This window comes from Crotalus tigris, unplaced genomic scaffold (genome assembly GCF_016545835.1).
Source record: "Crotalus tigris isolate CLP2741 ecotype Arizona unplaced genomic scaffold, ASM1654583v1 scf7180000017716.2861928, whole genome shotgun sequence".
NCBI classification, from domain to species: Eukaryota; Metazoa; Chordata; class Lepidosauria; order Squamata; family Viperidae; genus Crotalus; species Crotalus tigris.
This window is the reverse complement of record NW_024096587.1, coordinates 171,257-195,773: the sequence shown is the minus strand read 5'-3', so window position 1 is coordinate 195,773 and position 24,517 is coordinate 171,257. Positions and strand designations below refer to the sequence as shown.

Genomic DNA, 24,517 nt, shown 5'->3' with positions numbered 1-24,517 from the left:
CAAGATGGCTTCCTGTCCACAAGGGGTTTACGGAGCAAAAAAATGGACAGGCTGACTGGTTGGTCTGAGAAAGGGGAGACTGAGCTAAGTAGATGTTCTTTGACATGTCACCTTCTTCCTTTGGTCAGGACTGAAGAGGCACAGGAGTGAATTGAGCAGGAGAGCTCTCGTGATGGAGACACTTCTTCATTCCCAGGAGTAAAGATGGTTTTGCAACATGGCTTGAGGTTCATACCTCAAGACCGTTTGGAGAAGGGGAAGAAATCTCAGCCAGCCTAGGAAACTCAGCAGAGGTAGAGGGGAGGGATTGGTGTGGCTGGATTCACACATGATTAACCAAAATGAACCAAGTCATGGTTTAGTGCAATGTGTCAATTCAATCTTTTCTCTTCATTACTTTCTGAGAAGGATATGAAATTTCCTTGTTTTGCTCTCTGTAGGAAAGAATGCATCAGATGAATGCCTAATCCTCCTTGGAAGGATGATCCCGTTCTTTATTAATTGTGCCTTTGCCCTTTAACTAGATTCCTTATTTAAGGCTGCCACAGACTAACATACGTCTCATCCTAGAATCTCAAAAGTGGTGTAGATCTATGCCACACAAATTGGGAAGTCTTAAAATACTTGCCACAAGATGTCCCCATAACATAATCTGGAAATCACTGGTTGCCAGTGATGAAGCTACATCTAAAAGACAACAATTAACTTACGGTTCATCAGTTATTAGATCACAAATATTCTATATGCTTGGAATGTTGTAGACCCAGTTTCATATGTGTTACTTCTTTTTTTTTTATTAAAAAGTTTTATAAATTTTACAAAAAATAAAAGACAATACAAAAACAAATACAAATAAAAACAAACATTACCCAACAAAACCCCCCTTCCCCCACCCCTACCCAAACCCCCCCTTCCCCCCCCCAGGGCCTCCCAGAGCAGAATATAGGCTTAATTAAAAAAAGTTAAAAAAATTTATATTTATAAAAAAAAGAATATAAAATAGAATATATATATATATATATAAAGTTAAAAATTATGAAAAAACTATATAGTATTTTTTATATCAAATTTAAATTGTATGAATTTTATCCATTTATCCCAAACAGCAAGAAATTTCTCTTGCGTTTGACCCTTTAAGAAAGCCGAAATCTTTGCCATTTCCGCCAAATGAGACACTTTAAGAAACCATTCCTGCAATGTAGGCAAAGATTCCTTCTTCCAATATTGTCCTACTAACAGCCTCGCAGCTGTAATCAAATTTAACATCAATATAACCTCCTTTGTATCACAATCAATAACTATACCTAACAAAAATAATTGTGGAGTAAATTTTACCCTCCTTTTAAAAATTCTCTGGATATTCCACCATATCTTAATCCAGAATGCTTTTATCTCTCTGCACGACCACCAAATATGATAATAAGTAGCGTCCATACAACCACATCTCCAACATTTAGGTTGTAAGTCAGGGTACATAAAAGACATTTTTTGTGGATCAAGGTGCCATCTATAAAACATTTTATAAAAGTTCTCCCTTAAGTTCTGTGCTTGTGTAAATTTGACATTTCTCACCCAAATAGTTTCCCAGGTGTCCAATGGAACTGGCTCACCAAAATTCTGCGCCCATCTAATCATACAATCTTTAATTAGTTCCGTTTCTGAATCCAATTCAACTAAAACCCCATAAATCCTCTTAATGTGGGTTTGTCTTTGATCCTTCACTTGCTTAATAAGATTTTCATCTTCTCTGAGAAAACCCACCTTACAGTCCATCTTCCATCTGTCTAATAATTGCCTATATTGGAACCAAGAATAAATAATATTTTCTTGTGCTAACTCTTCCCGTAATTTTAACTGCCAGTTTTGTCCATCCCATTTAAGTAACTGTCTATAGGACACCATATCCATTTTAACCCCTCTTTTTATTCCTTCTATTGCATGCCAAGGTATAGCCCATAATGGTACTTTGAAATCACTTTTATAATATTTTCTCCAAACCCTAAGTAAAGAAATTCTTAAGATATGAGATTTAAAAGCCCAATCCATTTTTTTATTAAATATTAAATAGGCATGCCACCCAAAAAGTAAATTCCATCCCTCTAAGTGAAGTATATCAGAATTTGTCAAATTTACCCAGTCACTAACTAATGTTAAAACCACCGCATCATAATATAATTTCAAATTCGGCACCTTGAGTCCTCCCCTCTCACGGAAATCTTGCATAATTTTAAATTTAACCCTTGGCTTTTTCCCTGCCCAAATAAATTTATTAAGGCCTTTCTGCCACTCAGTTAAATTGATCTCATTCTTCAAAATCGGTATCATTTGGAACAAAAAGAGAAACTTGGGTAGAATATTCATTTTTATCACTGCAATTCTTCCCATGAGGGATAATTGCAACTTTTCCCAATTCTTCAAGTCTCTCTGTACCCTAACCCACAACCTTTCATAATTATTTTTAAATAATTTTGCATTAGAAACAGATAGCATCACCCCCAAATATTTTACCTTATTAACAATTTCAAAACCCGTCAAATTAACCAAAGTCTGCTTCTCCCGACTAGTCATATTTTTAGGTAAAATTTTAGTCTTATTAACATTAATCTTAAAACCCGAAACCAAACCATAATTATGAATCAACTGTAATAATTTTACTACAGAATAAGTAGGTTGCGACAAAGTAATAACCAAGTCATCCGCAAAAGCTCTTAACTTATACTCTTTTTTATTAACTTCTATTCCTTTAATTTCCTGCGACTCTCGAATTTTGATCAACAGTATTTCCAGTGTTAAGACAAACAGCAACGGTGATAATGGACAACCCTGTCTAGTACCTTTCTCTATTGTAAAAACCTCTGACAAGCCTCCATTAACGATAAGTTGTGCCGTTTGTTTTTGATATATTACCATAAGAGCTTGCAATATCTTTTCACCAAAATTCATCTCTTCCATTACTCTTAACATAAAATGCCAATTCAATTGATCAAAGGCTTTTTCAGCATCTAAAAATATCAGCCCTGCAGGAACTTGGTTATTTTTATCTAAATATTCTAATAAATTAATAATTTGTCTGACATTATTTTTCATGTACCTTCCAGTTATGAACCCAGATTGATCTTTATGCACAAGGTGGTGCACCACCCTCATAAGCCTATTTACTAAGATTTTTACAAATATCTTATAATCCACATTTAAAAGAGATATAGGCCTATAATTCTTTGGTAAAGTAAGATCTTGATCTTCCTTTGGAATCAATGATATAAAAGCAGTACGCCATGAGGGAGGAATCTCTTGACCCTGTAAAATGCCATTAAAAAGATCACCTAATGGTTGAATCATCCTCCAATAAAGCTTTATAATAAACAGCTGTTAACCCATCCGTACCCGGTGCTTTCCCTGGTTTCAATTGTTGAATTGCTAGCGAAATTTCCTCCTTAGTAATTAAACCATTAACTTCATGTATCTGATCCTCTGTCAATTTAGGGAAACTAACCTCGCTTAGATATTTATTTATCTCTAAAATTTGCACATTAGTGGATTTATATAATTTTTGATAATAATCCAGAAAAGATTTCTTAATCAGTTCCTTCTGAGAAACTAATTTACCCTTGTAATTTATTTTATCTATTGTTCTCTGTCTCTGTTTCTTTCTCAATTGATAAGCCAGCCATCTCCCTGGCTTGTTAGCATTACAGAATGTATTTTGTTTCATAAACAATAAATTGGTTGCAGCTTGATCTGCTAACAACATATTAAATTGTGTTCTTAACAACTTTAAGGATTCTTTAATACTTTCATCAGAAGGATTTAAAATCAAAGACTTTTCTTTTAATTTAATTTCATCTTCCAATTCTTTACGTTTCTGAATCTGTTTTTGCTTATGACAGTTATTCATTTTTATCAAAATCCCACGCATAAATGCTTTCCCTGCATCCCATACCATTGACATTGAAGTCCCCTTATACATATTCAAAGCAAAATAATCCTTTAAACACTCCTTTAGTTTCTGAACATTTTTTTCTTGTCTAAATAAATTCTCATTCACCCTCCAGGATCTTCTCTCCTCTTTTTCTTGAGTCAACTCCATCCAGACTGGACTATGATCCGTCAAAGACCTAGGGAAAATCTTGACATTCTTTACTCTATTATATAAGTCCGTTGTAATCAAGAAGAAGTCAATTCTTGAGAAGGATTGGTGTCTATCTGAAAAGAAGGTAAAGTCTTTCTCCTCTTGATTACATTCCCGCCAATAGTCCCGTAATTCCCAGTCCTCTTTCATATCAAAAAAGGCTTTAGGTAATTTTGCCTGCTTAAGAAGAGGAGAGGAACCTTTTTTGTCCCTTTGTACATCTAAGACACCGTTCCAATCCCCCATTAGTACCACGGATCTATAGTCCAGCAGATTTATTTTTTCATGTAAGAGTCTGTAAAATTGTTCCTGTTGCTGATTTGGTGCATATAGTCCCACTATAAGTACTTTCTTACCATATAAGCCCAATTCAACCATCACATATCTCCCTTGGGGGTCAGACTCCACCAGACAAACTGGTAGATTTTGCTTAACATAGATAACAACTCCCCCGTTCTTCCTGGGAGCAGAAGATACGAAGTGAGATCCCAGACGGGCATTAACTAAATATTTCTGATCCTTAAGTAAAATATGAGTTTCCTGTAAGCAAATAACATCATTATTACGTTGCTTCAAATAATAAAAGATTTTTTTCCTTTTCTGAGGAGAATTCAATCCATTAACATTCCAGGTCAAAAACTTTGCCATCTCCCTTGGCCCGCAGCCTGGAGAAGACACCTTGGAGATCTGAAATTGCAACATGTGTTGCATGACTCTTGGGTCTTGCTCCTCCCACCGGCGGTGATACATTTCCAGGAGAAATCTCTTTGGCCTCTTTCTTACGTTGCTCCTTCTCTTTACGTTTATAAGCTGCACGAGTCATTCTCTGCTCTTTAACCTCTGTCTGGCGTTGCCCTTCAGCTTGCAGCATCCCAGCAGAAACCAAACCTAATGCCTCAGACTGCTGCTCCGCCTCTTTGCCACTCAGGGATTTCTGAACAGGTAAAGTTGAGCCTGCACCTAGGACTGAAGTATAGAATTCTCTAGCTTTATCAACCGTATTCAATCTATAACGTGTCCCCGCATGGCTCAAAACAATACCCATCGGGATTTCCCATCTAAATGGCATCGATCTAGCTTTAAGCTCATTAGCTAAGAAAGCAAAATCTTTCCTGATTCTTAAAATTTTTGATGGGATTTCCTTTAGTATGATGACATCTTGGGCAGCTATCTGAAATCTTTTATTATAAAAGGCTTGTATGATCTCATTACGCAGAGACTTCTTCGTAAAATAAATCACCACATCTCTAGGCAAATTCTTCTGCTTAGCAATCCAAGAGTTAAGCCTGTACACTTTTTCAACTTCTCTGCGTAATTCTCCTTTATCCATATCCAAAACCACAGCCAAATCAGTAAGGACCACCTCCATCAGATCTTGATTCATATCTTCCTTGAGGCCTCTAATCCTCAAGGCATATTCCATCTGCCTATACTGAAACATCAGAATATCTTCTTGTGAAGTCTCCACCTTCCTTTCCACATCTTGAATTTTGTCATCAAAGGAATCAACTTTATCTTCAACTTCCTCGAGTCTTGCATCCAGCTTAACCACCACTGTAGCCAAACCTGAGACTGCTGCAAGTATATCTTGTCGCAAAATATTATTGTTATTTTCCAATTGATCCTTTATCCCACTTATCTCTTCTTTGAAGTCAGATTTAATTTCTGATTTAAGCTGTGTAGAAAATTGCTTCATTTCCTCTCTCATTTGAGCTACAGCCTCTCCCATTATACCTCTAACCTCTTGTGCTGAAAGTCCAGGCAAAGGAGGGGAGCGTGGTGGCTGTGCCGGTGGTGCATGTTTAAGTTGCTGTTGTGGTTGTGCAGTAGAAGTTATAGGGGAGGAAATCACCTTGGATGTTGTAGAAGGCGGCTGTCTCTTTGAAGCCATTTTAAATGACACAGTTCTCACTTCCCTTTCCCCCCCCCAAAAAAAAGAGATGAGGGGGAAAGAGAAAAATTTTAACTTTTAAAAGAGGCAGCAAAAACACTATAATCCTTGAAAATCCAGAGAAAAAAGACCAAGAAAAAAAATCAAAAAAGAGAATTCAATACCAAAAGCAAAAGTAAAGTCCAGTCCTTAAAAGGAGAAAGTGAAGCAAAAGACAAAGGAAAAAAAAACTCCGTCACTTTCAAAACGCCATCTTAATTCCTTCTCCACAATAATAAAAAGAAAAAAAAAGGAGAAATAATCAAAACTAAATAAAAAAAATAAACACCTAAATTATATAAGAAAAAATCCTTTAAACTGCTCTGTCCGGTTTTTTAGGAATTACTCACCAACTCTCTATAAGCACGGAGATAGAAGCGGCAGTTTCTTTTGCTTCCTAGGAAGCAAAAACAGCTGGGAGGCGGAGACAACAAGAGCTCCGAGGGAACACTCCTTTCACCCCCTCTAGAATTAAATCCAGAGAGGGTTCAGGGGTTCTACCTCTACTCTTGTACTCTCTGTCCCTTCCCTTTGCCCGGGACGGGAATTCCGAGCCGCGGGCCAGCTGATGCGCGCTGCGCTCCGCGGCTCTAACACTTTCCCAGCTGGACGGCTAGAAGATAGCCGCCATCGCTGTCGCTCCGTACCGGAAGCCAACCTATGTGTTACTTCTTTTCACCCACTCAAATAGCTTTGAATCAAAAGTTAGCTCTGAAAATTTATATTAGCAAAAAAATATGGAAATTTTTCTCTGAGCACACAGGATTGGCGCCCATTAACAGGTGAGCAAAGATGCCAGGTTGTGCTGGCCCAAAGAGGAAAGGAAGGTCAAATTGCCCAAGAGGCCCAGCAGAGAAGCAGGACCCTTTGGAAAGAAGAAGGAAGAAATGATAGAAGTCTCTAATACGTGAAGGGCTGCCATGGGAAGAGTATTAATTCTCAATAGTAGCTGAGGGTAGGAAAAGAAGCAGCGGGTGGAAGCTCCTCAGACAGATCCAACCCTGGAAATGAGGAATTTCCTGATGGTGAGAACTGTTAAGCAGTGACACAATTTGCCTGCTGGAGTTTTGTGTGCTCTATTGCTGGAGATTTTCAAGAAAAGATTGGACAATTATTTGAGATGGTATGAGGACTCTTGTCTTGGACAAGGAGTTGGACCAGTAGACCATTAGGTTCCCTTCCAACCTTATTATTCCCTCTTGTGTTTTGTGCTACACATGATTGTGCTTCTCTGTTGCTCATGAACAGACACCTTCCCACATTAAAAGCAAAAGAGAGTCAGCCACTGGTCTGCCTAGTCACTCCTACTCCCAAGTGAGCTGCCATAATTGTGTAGGTTCAAATAGTGGCCATTGTTTCCCTGGTTGCCGAGAAAATAGGTGAGTTTGCCTGAAAAGCCAGTAGTCAGTGCACTTACTTCATGGCCTGAAATACCAACATCTAGCTTGGCTATGGTAGCACAAAGGCTTTTTAGAGTAAGTATGGCCATCTCAGCGGCCAACAAATAAGGATAGGGGAGAAAGTCATGCTTCCCAACTCTTCTACCTGGTTCAAGTCTATTTCTCTTCTCTCTTCACAGAACCCCTGGAAAAAGTATTCATTGTTTTCTTGGTGCACACCTGGGCCTCCTGACAGATACCACAGCTTATACACTCTGGGCATGGTGGGGCACCATTGATGGGCTGCAGTGTCTGTAATAGCCTCTCCCCGAGACAGCTTGCTGTCCACAAGGGGCTTGTAGGGGCAAAAAGATGGCCAGGCTGACTGGCTGGTCTTAGAAAGAGAAGGCTGAACTAGTTGGATGTTCTTCGACATGTCATCTTTTTCCTTTGGAGAGGACTGTAGAAGCCCAGGGACAGACTGAGGAGCAGAAGAGCTCTCCATCCCCAGGGGTAAGGATGGTTTTGCAACATAGCCAGTGAGGGGTCATGGCTTAAGACCAGGTGGGGAGGGGAGCAATTCTAATTTGGGGAAACCCAGCCAGCCTAAGAAAGTCAAGAAGACTCTCTTGGATTCCTAGAAAGATCTTGATGATCTCTATATTGGCAAATATTAGGGAGGACCCATTTTGAGCTTGTTGGCCACATTTTCCAATTTCTGCAGTCTCTTTGCCCTTTGGAATGAAGCCTACCCTCCTGGGAATCCAGACAACATTACACCAGACACAGAGAGCTTTGATTTATACCTTCAAATGAACAATGGTTACTTTCAAGTTTTGATGGGTGTTCAGATGACTGCCTGGAACCACAGGATGGAAGATGTTAAGTCTTTTCTCAATTTGGCAAGGTACGTGATCTCAGCTGATGGATTCTGAAGCCCCCAAGAAGGCAGCTGCACTACTGCCCTAAAGAAAAAAGGCTCGGAAAAAAGTTTGAATAGGAGAGGGATCTCCACCCTCTACCTCTGCTTCTGATAAAGGAGGAATGACTTGGTGAGTCCGTTGGCAGTCCAGCCCATTGGCTGGTCAGCTTGCTGTCCTTGCACATCTCATTTTCTTCCTCTGGAAAGGACTGAAATGGCAGAAGATGGCCAAGGAACAGAAGAACTCTCCTGATGGGGACACAACTCCTACCTCAGAGACAAAAAAGGTTTGATATCTAGACAAGCATCCAAAAATACACGAAGCAGGAAAGGAGTCCTTGTCCATGAAGGTAGATAGCACCTTGGAGGGTGAAGACCCTTGCTTGTTTAAAAAGGGCTTGCAGGGTAGAAAAAGATGGACAGGCTGACTGGCTCATCTTCAAAAAAGGAGGTTGAATGCCCTTACATATTTTACCTCCCTCTGGACAGCACTGAAATGGCAGAAGAGGAAGCTGATGACGAGAACTCTCCTGATGGGGACACAACGTCTGCTTCAGAGGTAAGAAACAGGGCCAATGGAGGTCATGCCACAAGTTCTGATTGGGGAGGAGAGAAACTGTGTTATAGATCCTTCTATAGACTTCCAAAGGCTTCCAAATGCCCTCTTGCTGTTGGCACTAGGGCTGCATACACTCTATGCAGAGAGCCTTGGATTTATGCTTGATACTGTTATTGGCAGGATTTGATGGAAGTCCAGAGGGCCTCCGGGACCCACAGCCTAGAAGATATTGACTTGTAATGGCAGAAGCTCTGTGTTTGTGGATTGTAGAGTCAAATGAGTGTTTTCTGTTGGGGAGGGATGGAAGTCCTATATTCAGTTCTCCTAACTTGAGTGAATTGTGCTGGAGGGATCTGGATGCTGAATTGAGATGACTCCTGGTCCTTGGGGAAACTTACATAGGCTAAATATATGCACCCAAGCTCTGGTGTGATTGACTAATTTACTACAAAGCAGAAAGAATAGTCCACTGCAGCAGACTGGTGTCCTAAATGGATGTGATGCCCCTGCTGATGCCTTTCCTTTTTCTACTTCATCCTCTCCAGTACCCTACTGCTTCTGGGTAGAGCTTTAACAAGCAAAGATTAGAAAGTTTATTTTCCTGGGGGATGGGTGGGGTAATAGTAATAGTAGTAAAGTTGGAAGGGACCTTGGAGGTCATCTAGTCCAACCTTGGAGGTCATTTAGTCAGGCAGGAAACCCTCCACCATTTCGGACAAATGGCTGTCCAGTCTCTTCTTAAAAACTTCCAATGTTGGAGCATTTACTGCTTCTGGAGGCAGGCTGTTCCCGTGATTAATTGTTCTCACTGTCAGGAAGTTTCTCCTTAGTTCTAGGTTGCTTCTCTCCTTGATTAGTTTCCACCCGTTGCTTCTTGTCCTGCCTTCAGGTGCTTTGGAGAATAGCTTAATTCCCTCTTCTTTATGTCAGCCCCTGAGATATTGGAACACTGCTATCATGTCCCCCCTTGTCCTTCTCTTCGTTAAACTAAACATACCCAATTCTAGCAACCGTTCCTTATATGTTTTAGCCTCCAGTCCCCTAATCATCTTTGTTACTCTTCTCTGTACTCTTTCTAGAGTCTCAACATCTTTTTTACATCGTGGTGACCAAAACTGGATGCAGTATTCCAAGTGTGGCCTTACCAAGGCATTGAAGAGTGGTATTAATACTTCACGTGATCTTGATTCTATCCCTCTGTTAATGCAGCCTAGCACTGTGTTGGCCTTTTTTGCAGCTGCAGCACACTGCTGGCTCATATTTAAGTGATTGTCTACTAGGACTCCGAGGTCCCTCTCACAGTTACTACTATTGAGCATGGTGCCACCTATGCTGTACTTGTTCATTTGGTTTTTCTTGACTAAATGTAGAACCTTGCTTTTTTCACCATTGAATTTCATTTTGTTAGTTAGTGCCCAGTGTTCAAGTCTGTCCAGATCCTTCTTTATCTTAAGCCTGTCTTCTGGAGTGTTGGCTATTCCTGCCAGCTTGGTGTCGTCTGCAAATTTGATGAGTTCCCCATCTATCCCTTCATCCAAATCGTTGATGAAGATGTTGAAGAGTACTGGGCCCAGAACAGAGCCCTGGGGCACCCCACTACACACTTCCCTCCATATAGATGCAGTTTCATTGAGGACCACTCGCTGAGTATGGCCGGTCAGCCAGCTACGGATCCATCTGGTGGTGGTTCTGTCTACCCCACATTTTTCTATCTTGTCAAGTAGTAGGTTGTGATCTACTTTATCAAATGCCTTACTGAAGTCCAAGTAAATTATGTCCACAGCATTCCTCTGATCCACTAATTTTGTCACTTGGTCAAAGAATGCAATAAGATTTGTCTGTCATGATCTATTTTTGACAAACCCATGTTGGCTTTTAGTAATGACTTTGTTTGCCTCTAGGTGTTCGTTGATTCGTTGTTTGATTATCTTTTCCATGATCTTCCCAGGTATTGAGGTCAGGCTGATAGGTCTGTAATTTCCTGGATCCATTTTTTTTCCTTTTTTGAGGATGGGAACTACATCAGCTCTTTTCCAGTCCTCTGGTAGTTCCCCTGTGTTCCAGGATCTTTGAAAAATATAGTTCAGTGGTTCCGATATCACATCTGCCAGTTCCTTGAGAACTCTGGGGTGTAATTCATCTGCTCCTGGCGATTTGAACTCATCTAGGCTGGACAGGTGCTCATTTACCATTTTCTTGCCTATCTTAACTTGTGTTTCTATTTTGTTTTTTATAGCACTATTTTTGATAGGTTGGTCTGTTTTTTTCCTTTGTGTAAAGACAGATGCAAAAAACGAGTTAAATAGTTCTGCTTTCTCCCTGTTGCTTGTCACCTTCTTGCCACTTCTACCCATTAATGGACCAATCATTTCCTTCATCTTTTTCTTGTTTTTTACATGTTGAAAGAAGCTTTTTTTGTTATTTTTGACTTTGATTGCAAGCCTTAGTTCATTTTGAGCCTTGGCTTTCTTCACTTCATCTTTGCAGGCTCGGGCTATTTGCTGATATTCTGACTTAGTTATGTTCCCCTCTTTCCACTTTCTATACTTGTCCTTTTTATCTTGCAATTTGTCAGAGAGTTCTTTATGCAGCCATGCTGGTTTCTTTTGAGAGCTGTTGTTTTTCCTCTTTGTTGGTATTGTGCTAGACTGTGCTTTTATTATCTCATTTTTCAAAATTTCCCAAGCTTCTTGAATTGTTTTCCCCTTGAGGATTCTCATCCATGGAATCCTTCCCAAGCCCTCTCTAAGTTTACTGAAATTAGCTCTCTTGAAGTCCAAGACTCTAGTTTGATTGTGTTCTATTGCTTGTGCTTCTATAATGTTGAATTCTAATATTGCACGATCCTATAGACTTCCAAAGGCTTCCAAATGCCCTCTTGCTGTTGGCACTAGGGCTGCATACACTCTATGCAGAGTGTATGGGTGGGGATGCCTCCAACTACAGAGATTTATCCTGTAGCATAAGCACTTTTCTAGTCAGGCATCCCCGTTCAATAAATCCTCTTTTTATTTTGAACCCCTAGGTTTATGGAAATAGACATTCTGAGTTTCTTTTCCCCCTAGTGACTAAAGAGGAACCATTTCATTCACAGAATTCCCCCAAAGAAAGCAAAAAGACCTTAGACTGTGAATAGCCTGGAAGAGGATGCCTAGTACCCCACTCTTAATCCAAAGAGGTACCCTTTCAGTTGTAGAACCATTAAGGAACTGGCATCCTTTCCCCAGAACACTGCCTTTGGAAAACTGCACTGTCTTCAGAAAGTCCTAATCTTAAAAAAAAACCCCTCCTATAGGATAGTGGTTTCCCATGGGTTTGAGCAATGGGAGCCAAAAGTAAGCATCATGCTTTCAACCACGTGGAGACTTTCTAATCAATTTCAGGAGTCGCCTATTCTGCTACCTTAAGTATATAAGAATCTTGAAAACTACAAGTTTGAAAAGCTACATGGTGAGTTTACCTTCTTTCTTAAATAAAAACAAAACAAAAAAATAAATAGAATATAATATCTTTATTGTCATTTATTGTCAATGAAATTAAGTGCTGTCCACAGTGCACACCACACACAAGTAAAAACCACAAATAAGAACATACATTATATACACACATCCTTCACATTCTATTCACCATAAAACTATAAGCTTAAGAGTTTTAAGAATTAGGAACAAAAGGCAAAAAGAAAACAATAATCCAATTCAAGAAAATTATAAATGAATTAAGGGGCCAAACAAGCTGGACATTTTGGGATATTAAGATTTAACAGAGTAACAAAGTTGGGGGCCTTGGAGGTCTTCTAATCTAACCCCCTGCTCAAGCAGGAGACCTTATACTAGTGATGGCGAACCTTTTAGAGACCGAGTGCCCAAACCGCAACCCCAAACCCACTTATTTATTGCAAAGTGCCAGGGCCACATCAGCATTATGGTGCCCTTGGGGGGGGCAGGGAGGTGCCTCTGAGTGCCGCCTCTGGCATGCAAAAACCGAGGGCACAAAAATGGACCACCATGCTGCAAGGCACAAAAATGGCTGCCGCCGCACTGCAAAATGCAGATACAAGGCGTTGCACCACCAAAGAACGGGACAGGGCTAGTGAGTATCACACAGGCACTAGTCCTGTCCCATTTGCAGTGCGTGCGTGCTCGTGGCCCCATGTGCACATGCACGCATGTAAAATGCTAGTCGGCTGCTTCGCCTCCTTTGTGGCGGGTGGGGCTCCTGCTCCAGGCGGCGGTGGTGCCCTGATGGACCTGCTGGTGGTGGCGGTGGCCCACGTGCCAACAGAGAGTGCTCTGAGTACCGCCTCTGGCATGTGTGCCATAGGTTCACCACCACTGCCTTATACCATTTCAGACAAATGGCTTTCCAGTCTCTTAAAAGTCTCCAGTGATGGAGCACCCACAACTTCTGAAAGCAAGCACTGGTTAATTGCTCTCATTGTTAAGGACATTTCTCCTTAGTTCTAGGTTGGTTCTCTTCTTGATTAGTTTCCATCCATTGCTTCTTGTCTTGCCTTCTGGTGCTTTGGAAAATAAGTCGACCTCCTCTTCTTTGTGGCAGCCCCTTAGATATTGGAACACTGCTATCATGGCACCCCTAGTCCTTCTGTTCACTGGAATAGATATACCCAATTCCTACAATAGTTCTTCATACGTTTTAGCCTCCAGCTCCCTAATCTTTGTTATTCTTGTCTGCACTCTTTCCAGAGTCTCAACATTTTTTATTTTTGGTGACCAAAACTGGGTACAGTATTCCAAGTGTGATCTTAGTAACACATTATAAAGTGATACTAACACTTCATGTGATCTTGATTCTATCCCTCTATTAAGGCACCCTAGGATTGTATTGGCTTTTTTTGGCAGCTGCAGCACTCTGCTGGATCATAGTTAAATGATTGTCTATTAGGGCTCCAAGATCCCTCTCGCAGTCACTGCTATTGAGCCAAATTTGACCTCATTTGTATATGTACATTCGTTTTTTCTTGCCTAAGTATAAAACCTTACTTTTTTCTCCATTGAATTTTGATGAAATTCATTGAATTTCCATTGAATTTGTTCTATATGATTTTGGAACTAAATATATAAATAAACAGCACCTTCATGAGAACTAATTTGTTTAGTCTATCCTAAGTCAAAAGAAAAACTTGAGATTTTTATGATTTCAGAAACTGAACGCTAGAGGAGACTAAAGATTCTAGGAAGAAGGAGAAAACAAAAAAAGAAAGAAAGAAAAGAAAAGTGAAAAGTCTGTCTCTTGTCATTGGACAGCTTGGTACTTGTAAAATGACAGAAAATGCATTATGACATTCAAAATACTTCAGCAGATCTTTAAAGAATGGGGTGAAAAAATAGTAGCTGCAGCCTCAAAAATGATGCTTGTTTCTATGAATAGATTATATCTAAAAGATGATAAAGAAGAAAACATTGAAACATTTACAAAATAAAGTGTTGAAATAAATTTTAACCGATGCAGAAATATTCAAATATAAAGAATTTATATAGTAGTACTGCAAAATAAAGAGAATAATGGGCCATAATACAGAGAAAACAAGTAAAATGGAACTACAAATAAACCAAAAGACTGACCTGGATAAAGACTATAGGTAGTCCTTAACTTACAACAGTTCACTTAGTGACCATTCAAAGTTACAACATCACTGAAAAAAGTGACAACTGATTCCTGGAAAGAGTATTTTAGATAGGAATAATTGTGGTGTGATGACAAGTAGAATGGAAATGAATCTGATAAGTGTTAGAGCCCAAGGCAAAATTAATGGAAAAGAAGCACTCATTCAATGAGCATATTGCAAAATGGCCAGGCTATAGAGACAATGTAACTGGAAAAATATTAAAATACATATATGTGGTTTGCTTATGGGATCTTAGTGCAACTTCTTTATGAAGATTGCATCTGATGGATTTAGTAAAAAATGTATGATGAAGTGTCACACTGCCTCTTTCAAATCAACCATGGTATGTGGTGTGATACAGAGGGGCATGGAGAGTGCTGATTCATAGAGTAGCCAAGGGATGGACACAACTGAATGGCTGACGACAACAATAACGATGATTAATCAAAGAATTGGATGCCCCTCAGAGCTAGGTTTACTGCATTTATTTACAGCACAAATCACAAGCTTAAAAATAAAGAACATTATTTATTTAATCTTAGTAGCCAAATTAATAATTGTGCATCATTCAGAAACTAGATAATACAACAGCTGAGTTCTGGATTAATAGGGCCTCTTCAATTATAAGAAACGGTTGCTGGAATTGGGTATGTCTAGTTTAATGAAGAGAAGTATGAGGGGTGACATGATAGTAGTGTTCCAATATCTCAGGGGTTGCCACAAAGAAGAGGGAGTCAAGCTATTCTCCAAAGCACCTGAGGCCAAGATAAGCAACGGATGGAAATTAATCAAAGAGAGAAGCAATCTAGAACTAAGGAGAAACTTCCTGACAGTTAGAACAATTAATCAGTGGAACAACCTGCTTCCAGAAGCTGTGAATGCTCTAACACTGGAAGTTTGTAAGAAGAGATTGGACAGCCATTTGTCCAAAATGGTATAGGGTTTCCTATCTGCGCAGGGGGTTGGACTAAATGACCTCTAAGGTCCCTTCCAACATTATTATTATTTATTATTATTATTTTGGATCATCGCACAGTCAGCCAGATGTTCAGACTGGATTTGGCATTTTCTCTACCTATCGAATCCTTACCCAGGACCTGGTATAGGCAGATGTGGATGTTTGATGGTATTACAGATATCGTCGCAGGATGGAAGCAGTTCCTAGTAAGGCCGCCTTTTGTAATTGACTAATAGCGAATTTGTCAATGCCAGTGGTGTTCAAGTGGTGTTCCAGTTGTTTTGGGATTGCACCCAGGGAGCCTATTACTATTGGTACTACCCTTGCTTGCTTTTGCCACAGTCTTTCTATTTCTATTTGTAGGTCTTTGTATTTTGTTATCTTCTCCAGTTCTTTCTCTTCTATTCTGCTATCTCCAGGCACTGCCACGTCCACTATCCAGACTTTTTTGTCTTTCTTATCGACAATTGTTAAGTCTGGGGTGTTATGTTGCAGGTGCTTGTCTGTTTGAATTCTGAAGTCCCAGAGCAGTTTAATTTTATCCTTTTCTATGACTTTCTCTATTTTATGATTCCACCAGTTTTTGCTTACAGGCAAATGATATTTTTTGCAGATCTTCCAATGCACCATTGTTGCTACTTTGTCATGCCGCTGCTTGTAATCAGTTTGTGCAATCTTCTTGCAACAGCTTACTAAGTGGTCCACTGTTTCTTCAGCTTCTTTGCATAGGCGGCACTTACTGTCTGTTGCTGTCTTCTCAATTTTGACTTTATATGCATTTGTCCTTAAGGCTTGGTCTTGTGCAGCCAGAATTAGTCCCTCAGTCTCTTTCTTTGATTTTCCTGCTCTTAGCCATTGCCAGGTCTTGTTATTATCTGCTTTCCCAGCTATTTTTTTCACGTATTGGCCATGTAGTGCTTTGTCTTCCCATGCCTCTATTCTGTTCTTCATTTGGTCTTTCTTGTAGGCCAGTTTGGTCTCTCCAGTAGTCAGTAAGCCTTCCTGATATACTAATTTCAGTGCATCTTCATCCTTGTTCTTCAGATATTCTTCCAAAGCCATTTTTTCTTCTTCAACCATCTAATGTACTTGTAGCATTCCATGCCCACCTATTTGCCTTGGTAGATAAAGTCTATCAATGTCACTGCGTGATGAAGGGCATGATTCATTGTCATTATTTTTCTGGTCTGCCTATCCATTGCTTTTAGTTCTGCTTGAGTCCAGTCCACTATTTCTGATTCTGGATGTTGTTCTTTCCAGAACTGGTGCATTCGTTTTAGATATCCTCTTCTTGTTGGACTTGATCTGTAGTAACAGATCATTATTTCTTTATTTTCAATCACTGTGTATCTGCAACGGGTAAACACCTTTTCTTCCAGTAGTTTTGCAGCTGCTGGCCCTGGTTGCTCAGCCAACAGTCCTCTGTAACCCATTTTTCACCAGATATCCAGGAACTCCAATATCTAGCGCGGACCTTGTTAACCCTGGCGACATCCGAGCCGGTATGGCATTCTGTAATTTACGTCTCACCATATTTTTTATGGGAGAGACACTCTTTGTCTGACTCCTCTGATGAGACCTGTCCAGTATGGTTGAACCTCTGGCATAGCTCTCATCTTCCTCAGAGTACACAAGCCCCACAACCACGTCAAGGTAGTGCCTCACTGGGTTTTTTTTATTATTACTATTATTATTATTATTCCATTAGAAAAAAATTATAGAGTTAAAGAAACATCAGCGGCAGGAACCACAAATTTTTCAAACTTGGAGAGATTTAATAGTTTATGTCAATAGCAATAGATTTAAGGTATACTTTAGGTCATACTTTATAGGGTCCAGCCAATTGATATTAGCGTGGTCCCTTCTTTTTTCGCTGATTGTTTCCAGCATGATTGACATGACACATGATAGCCTTTGTTTGACAATCCTAGCTTTGAGTGATAGTTTGGTGAGGTTTGGTCTAGGACTTCTTTGTTTGTAATTTCTGCGACCCATGGGAGGCATAATAGTCATCTTCAGCACCACAGTTTGAAGGCATCTACCTTTCTCCTATTTGCTTTTTTCAGAATCCAAATTTCGCAGTCATAAGTAGCAATGAGAAAAATTATTGTGTTGACTAATCTGCATTTGGTTGGGAGGTTGATATTTTCACTCTTCCAGATGTTATTCATGCCCAACATCTTTGATTAATAGTATTGACTATTTTATAAAAAAATGTATGCCAAAAGGTTATATTGATGACCACCCCCCAAAAATGGCCTTTTTTTTACAACCTTTCCAACATTTGGAAGAATAATTATGATATATGTGCCAGCCTAACAGGAGTTAAGTAGTAGAGATGTATAATCTTTCATTGCATTTCTTGCTTTGAAGCTGAAGTGAATTTGCCTGGTTTCCAGAATGTCTGACAATTTGTCTGCTATATAGAATTATTAAGATCAATGTCCTGAGCTTCCTTTGAATTATATGGTAGATCCTTTATTTCTGATTGGAATAACAATATATTAACTTAGACTATTTGATATTTCATTTCTTGGCCTTTTGTTCCTTGATATTTCAAATGAGAGCATATCACATATATGCCATAACTATTTTAAACCCTTCTGCATGAAACTTGAAAAATGTTTAATCCACTGAGCACATGTTTCAGCTGGTGTCCAAATGTATAGTATCTAAAGTACCAAGAATTATTTAAACAGATAAGGGATCAAGAGATGCTACAATACTTTAGTTCAACAGATGCTGTACAATATTATTAGCATACATTGAATTATTATGATGTTATGGAAAGAGCTGAGTGATGAAATTGGTTTTTTTTTTAAAAAAATCTCTGTCTCTTGCGTATGAGATGTTCTTGCCAAAATCACTGGAGCGTAAGTATAAAAAAGAATAATGCTAATATTCTGAGTACAATATAAGTGCATTGGCCCATATTTATATCTACAGATGCTATTCTTGCTCCATAAAAGGGCCCAGGTTAAACTCAAATATATGGAAGGTGGTTTGAGTTTTATAGTTCAAGTTATGATATAATGTACTGGAGTTATGTCTAGAATCAAAGCAAAGGTTTAACACCTGATTAAATAATTCCTTTAGGGTACAGGGAAAACTGAAAAAAGTGTTCTGTAAAATAATCTGTTGAGATAATCTTATTTCTTCCGTGTCAGAAATTGCCTCTGGGACTGTAATTTTTCCTATCATTGAGCTGGCATGCAAAGATTTAGCAGGATGGCACATGATTAAACTGGAAACAAATGCCAAGCTTTTGAAACTGTTGCCTGCAGGATAATAACTCAATTAACTTTTCTTTTTGTGGAAAGTTAGCATCTGCATGAGATACATAAGATGCACATTTTAATTAGTTGAAATGGTTACTTTCCCTTGGATATTTTGCTGGGAGTTTTCCTGGACAAATTCTGGATTGTGCTAACATTATTCAGGGGTATTTTCACAAGTGGCACACGTACAAAAAAAACCTGATGATGATCTTCATTTAAAAGCAATATTACACTTAATAAAATACAGTATTCCAAAGTATGTGTATATAAATTATGGCTTTAAACTGCCAACCAAGCAAATTAGGAGGTACGTCTCCCTGAATTCAGTGAAACTTATTTCTGAGAAAAAAATACACCAAATTGGGTGATCATAATCATGTTTTTATACTACTTTGAACAATCTATTTTGTTATTTATATATTACATTAGGGTGTTTTAAATGAAAACAACTCTAAAGGAACATGTATTGCAGCCAGTGTAAGGTGTGAATTTAAATCAAGCAATAGATTTAACAACAACAACAAAAAGATCCAAAATTCACTGCCTCTTTCAGATTCGCCATGGTCCTGCGATGTGATACAGAGGAGCATGGAGAGTGCTGATTCACAGAGTGGCCAAGAGTCGGACACAACTGAATGGCTGATGACAACAACAACGATGACTAATCAAAGAATTGGATCCGCCTCAGAGCTAGGTTTACTGTATTTATAGACAGCACCAATCATAAGCTTAAAAATAAAGAACTTATTATTTAATTTTAGCAGCCAAATGAATAATTGTGCATCATTCGGAAACTAGATAATATAACAACTGAATTCTGGATTAGTAAGGTCTGTTCAATTTGTTATTTATATATTACATTAAGGTGTTTTAAATGGAAACTCTAAAGGAACATATATTGCAGCCAGCATAAGATGTGAATTTAGTAAGCAATAGATTTAACAAAAAAGATCCAAAATTCACTTAAGAAAATACTCAATAATGAAATTAACAAAAAAGAAAGGAGGAAATACACCATAGCATTCAGATACAAAAAAAGACCAAAGTCATGCACAATCATGCATTTTTCCTATTTCAGAAAACCAGAGCAAGGGTTCACAGATGCTGAACATCCTCGTCTTGTGATTGGTCAAAACCTACCTCATCCCCATCCAAAATTAACAGAAATGATTGATGGATTTCCTCCCCCCACATCCAGCTGGTCACATTTGGTGATGGGGGAAACAAAGGCATGGGGAATCAACCTATTGCTTCCTAAATTTGTCCAGATTGAACACCACTCACAAGCCTGATTCTTAGACAGATTAGAATTGGACTATCAAGGCAGCACAATTTATTCTGGCCTTCTTTTCTGCTAACTCAAGAGACTGGAGGAATATATGTTAACCAGGCTGTGAGAAACAGCCCATTGCTGTCATTTTGGCATGCTTATAATTGAGTGATTCTAGAAAATACTATAAATTGCTTTTGGGAAATGACTTGGGTAGTTTAATGGCATGAGATGAGCTGGTCTTTGAAGTTGCCATGGGAGCAACGAACAAACACTGACAGAAAAGACACTGACAAAAAAAGTGTCACTAAATCACCTAGAACTTAGAGGTGAGATCTGGGATGATCTGTCATAGTTCTGAAAACCTATGGAAATCATAGCATAACAGAATCCAGAGACATTATAGGTCTAGTCCAACCACTTGATGACAGATGACAACAGCAATCCTCAGAGCATCCCAGAGAAACTGTTGTTCAACCTTTCTTTGAAAAGCACCAGCGATGGAGTGCTTATGACTCTAAATATTCTGTACCTTGCTGCAGAAAAATCTAGGACATGAGAAAAAAACTTGTGAACGGTTCATTGGGCTCTTAGTGAAGAAAACCTCCTTTCTTGACTGCTATTGTATATAAACAGCTCTAATGCTTCAATAATTAAAGAAAAACATCTTCATAGTCATGCAAATTCCTTTGCTTAACCAATTCCTCTCACAAATCACAGGGCCAGCGGAGAAATTAGGAAGACCCTCCGTCTTCTTTCCTCATTGTTTCAGACATTCAGTTATTTTAAAACCCTACTTTATATTTTGTTAATTTTATTTAATAAAATAGTGCAAAAACATGTATATGCATCTATCTATCTAGGTACATTTTATAGGTGAATGTATACACCATTAGTGTGAATTACAGGGCTAAAATCTGATTAGAGAAGAAGGAAATACCTTCTAAAAGCAATTAACTAAACAACAACCTTAGATATATTTATTAATTTATATATTCATTCATTGTAATATTTAGCTATCTCTACAAAAGTTCAAGGTGGAGTATCTGGTATTCAATTTTTCTCCATAATAAAAAACATGAATAGCTCACCTGAGAGAGAGACTCTTGGTTCAGAGTTACACAGTGATCTTCTATGACTGAAGGTGAATTTAATCTTGGGTTTTTCATATTTCTAATTAATGTCTTAACTGCTCTATCACATTAAAACACCACTATTATAAAAGATAGGAATCAAAATACGGAATTGTTCGTAGACACTGACCTTCCTTCTGCCTTTGAAGGAAAACTTTAGGACAGTGGTCCCCAACCTTTCTGGCTTGGTGGACTGGCGGGGGGCAGAGGTTATTTCTGTGTGAGCGCTGGTGCATGCTTGCACAAATGGCAAGTGCTTGCCCACCACTTGCGTGACCCAGTTCCAAAGGGGGCACAGCCCAGAGGTTAGGGACCCTTGATTTAGGAAATAGTTAATTTGAAAAAAAATGCCTTGGAAATTAAAGCAAGAGGGGAGAGTCGGGATTAAAACTGTCCTCACGGTAACACCACAACTATTGTACTGTGTATATCAAAACTAGATGCAGGCCTTATGAGAGACGTCTGCCCAAATGCAGTTCATTCCTACATAAAAATGGAGAATTGAGTGCAATTTTCTCTACAGCTAAAGAGCAATGATTGATTAGTGTAGGGAGTTGCTTGTCCTGAAGTGTTCCTGCCAAGTTGTTCTGAAAAGTCACTGCACTAATTCTTTTTCACAGGTTCTACACAATCTCTCCCTCTGTAATATACTACCTAAAGTGACTTTTTGCATCTTGAGAGATGACCTGTCCAGTCTTGGCTGACCCTGGGATCCTGAAATACTGTTAGTCTCCTCAGTATTCAGCTGTCATCTGCAGTTGAATGATAAGGTGGAAGCCAGCTGATAGCTCTTGTTACTTCCTTATCACTACCCTCACTCTAACCTGCTCAGTGAGTAATAACAATTCCCAGGGAAAAAGAAGCTTCTAATCAATTATTTATTTTGATCTGAAGGCTTTGCTTATCCCATCACCCACTGTTATCATATAGAAAACTGGAGAATCTTATTAATCAGCACTGCATAATGATCTAGGCATGCAAGTATCTTGCAGGTCCACATCCTGTTTCGGTAAAAGCAACAAAAATGCTTACTGTCTCTCTTCCTGTTTAACGGATATGGCTGTTATAAGAAACAACAAGTCTGGGTGATTTGCACAGTTCCTTATCAGGCAGCAGGTTAAATAAACCAGAAGCAGGAGGAATCAAAACACTGGGGTGGTGTCATTTCTTGTGCATATACACAATCTGGAAATGGGAAAAATGACATGTTCTAGGATATAAGAACTATGTGATTTGATTGCATGATGACACATTCCTCAAATATTCTGTGAATTACAACTCTGAGCAATTTCTCTGTTAAATGATTTCAGCGTTGAAGCTTAGCGTGAGTTATTTTGAATGGCCTTTGGGGAAAATGTGAACTCTTTTCTGAAAGGCTTTGGGCTACTGCCCACTAATGAGAGACAAAAAAAATTCCCTCTTTGGTATCTTGCTGGCTTGCACTATTGTCTTAAGGTTTCAAATAAAGTTTTAATATCTCAAGTCTGAGAATTGTGCTTTCTCAGCAACAAAATTGTAGAACAAAATAATTAGATATTTGGCAGAAAACTGATTTCAAGGGTAGAATCTAGGTTGCTGTTTTTTTTAATTGCAGCAGTTTTGCAGGGGTATTCTCCTTCTGCTATTCTTTTAAAAAGTTCTCTTCATCACTTCCTTTTTTTGTCATTATTAGCTCTTTTGTTTCCAAACATTCTGAAGAACTTTATAGGAACCAAATCCCAATTCACAAAGAAGTAACTTTCTTACTATCATATGTGCAAGCTACATCTTAAATGTAGTTTTTAATGTAGAAAAGTTTATTTATTTTCTTTTTATCCTACCATAAATATTTTTAATTCAAAGTGGCAAACATATCCAACACACTTCCTTCTCCTGTTTTCCTCACAACAACAACCCTATGACGTGAATTGGGATCAGAGAAAGTAACTGGCCCAAGGTCACCCAACCAGCTTTCATGACCAAGATGGGACTGTCTCCTGGTTTCTGGCCTGATGCCTTAGCCAATTGACTAAACTGACTGCTTTGGGAATTTGGAATTGGAATTGAGAAACTCTTGCTGCTTCACTGATAGAATTCATGAATGGATTCAGATAATTTTTTCCCATTTGTAATTATGCCTTTCTATCTCTTCTTTCTTATCATGAAGTATAGATATCACTGCACAATGTCTTTGATTAGTAGCAATGTCTTTGATTTGTCCATATAAGTTACCCTGAGAAATGGAATAGTCCTTGCTGAAATGATTAACATTTGTACATATTATGAAATAAATTAATGTGATTTTTCCTTCCTTCCTTCCTTCCTTCCTTCCTTCCTTCCTTCCTTCCTTCCTTCCTTCCTTCCTTCCTGCCTGCCTGCCTGCCTTCCTGCCTTCCTCTTCCTTCCTTCCTTCCTTCCTTCCTTCCTTCCTTCCTTCCTTCCTTCCTTCCTTCCTTCCTTCCTTCCTTCCTTTCTTTCTTTCTTTCTTTCTTTCTTTCTTTCTTTCTTTCTATTTTGAGAGCCAGTTTAGTGTAGAGGTTAGAGCACTAGTCTAGGAACCACGAGACTATGAGTCCTAGTCCCACATTAGTCATATGTCAACCGTCCTACTCAGTCATTCAGCAAAGAAAGACTCCTGGCCACTTGTTTTGCCAAGAGTATACTCTCCTGAAGCTTAAATAGTTACAGAAGTGGTGTTAGCTGAATCTGAGGTTTTCTCATGCAAACAACACAAAGGAAAATTCCCTCTCCCCCCATCCCCGGCCATCCCCTGGTTATCTGAAAATGTCAAATCAGGTCCTTGTATATTGTTTAGGAAATCGGTGCTTGGTTTCCTGCTCTGCATCTCGTTATCTGTTTATCTATGCTTCTCACATGGCTTAGCTGGGCTTTCATTCCCCCCCTTCTTCCTTACATTCCAATCTTGCCTTCTCCCTCTTCCTCTGGTGCTAATGTCAGGCTGTCAGCTCATGAAGCTTGGTTCGGTGAGATGCAGCCATGACACCACAGCGGAGTGGGTGTCATTGGACCAGTCATTCACTTTCAGTCCTAGGAAGGAGGCAAATCACTTTGAAAAATTTTGTCAAGGAAACTGCTGGGACTAGTTCAGGCAGTTATCAGGAAGGAAGGAAGAGGAAGGAAAGGAAAGGAAAGGAAAGGAAACAGAACTAGCTATACTTACCTGGCACATTTGAAAGCAAAGTATTCACAATTGAAAGTGTGAGAGGTGAGAATTTCTGAAACAATACTGTGACTTATTTTCTTCTCCAATAATGTCCAAGCTGATAACATCTCTGTTTCCCCATGATAATTAGATAATAAAACAAATCTGCTGTACTGAGTGCTTTGACAACT

At 39.0% G+C, this 24,517-nt stretch overlaps 1 protein-coding gene and 1 long non-coding RNA gene across 2 annotated transcripts in view; one reads left to right on the top strand and one right to left on the bottom strand.

Moving 5' to 3' along the window:
* Positions 1 to 24,517, bottom strand: part of LOC120306065 (olfactory receptor 10AC1-like) — a 93,106-nt gene that overhangs the window by 54,708 nt on the left and 13,881 nt on the right. The gene's annotated exons all lie outside the window — the stretch shown is intronic.
* LOC120306066 lies at positions 112 to 23,516 on the top strand. The gene is made up of 3 exons (XR_005556168.1): positions 112 to 293; positions 7,639 to 8,919; positions 19,335 to 23,516. It is a non-coding gene; the product is annotated as an uncharacterized LOC120306066 (long non-coding RNA).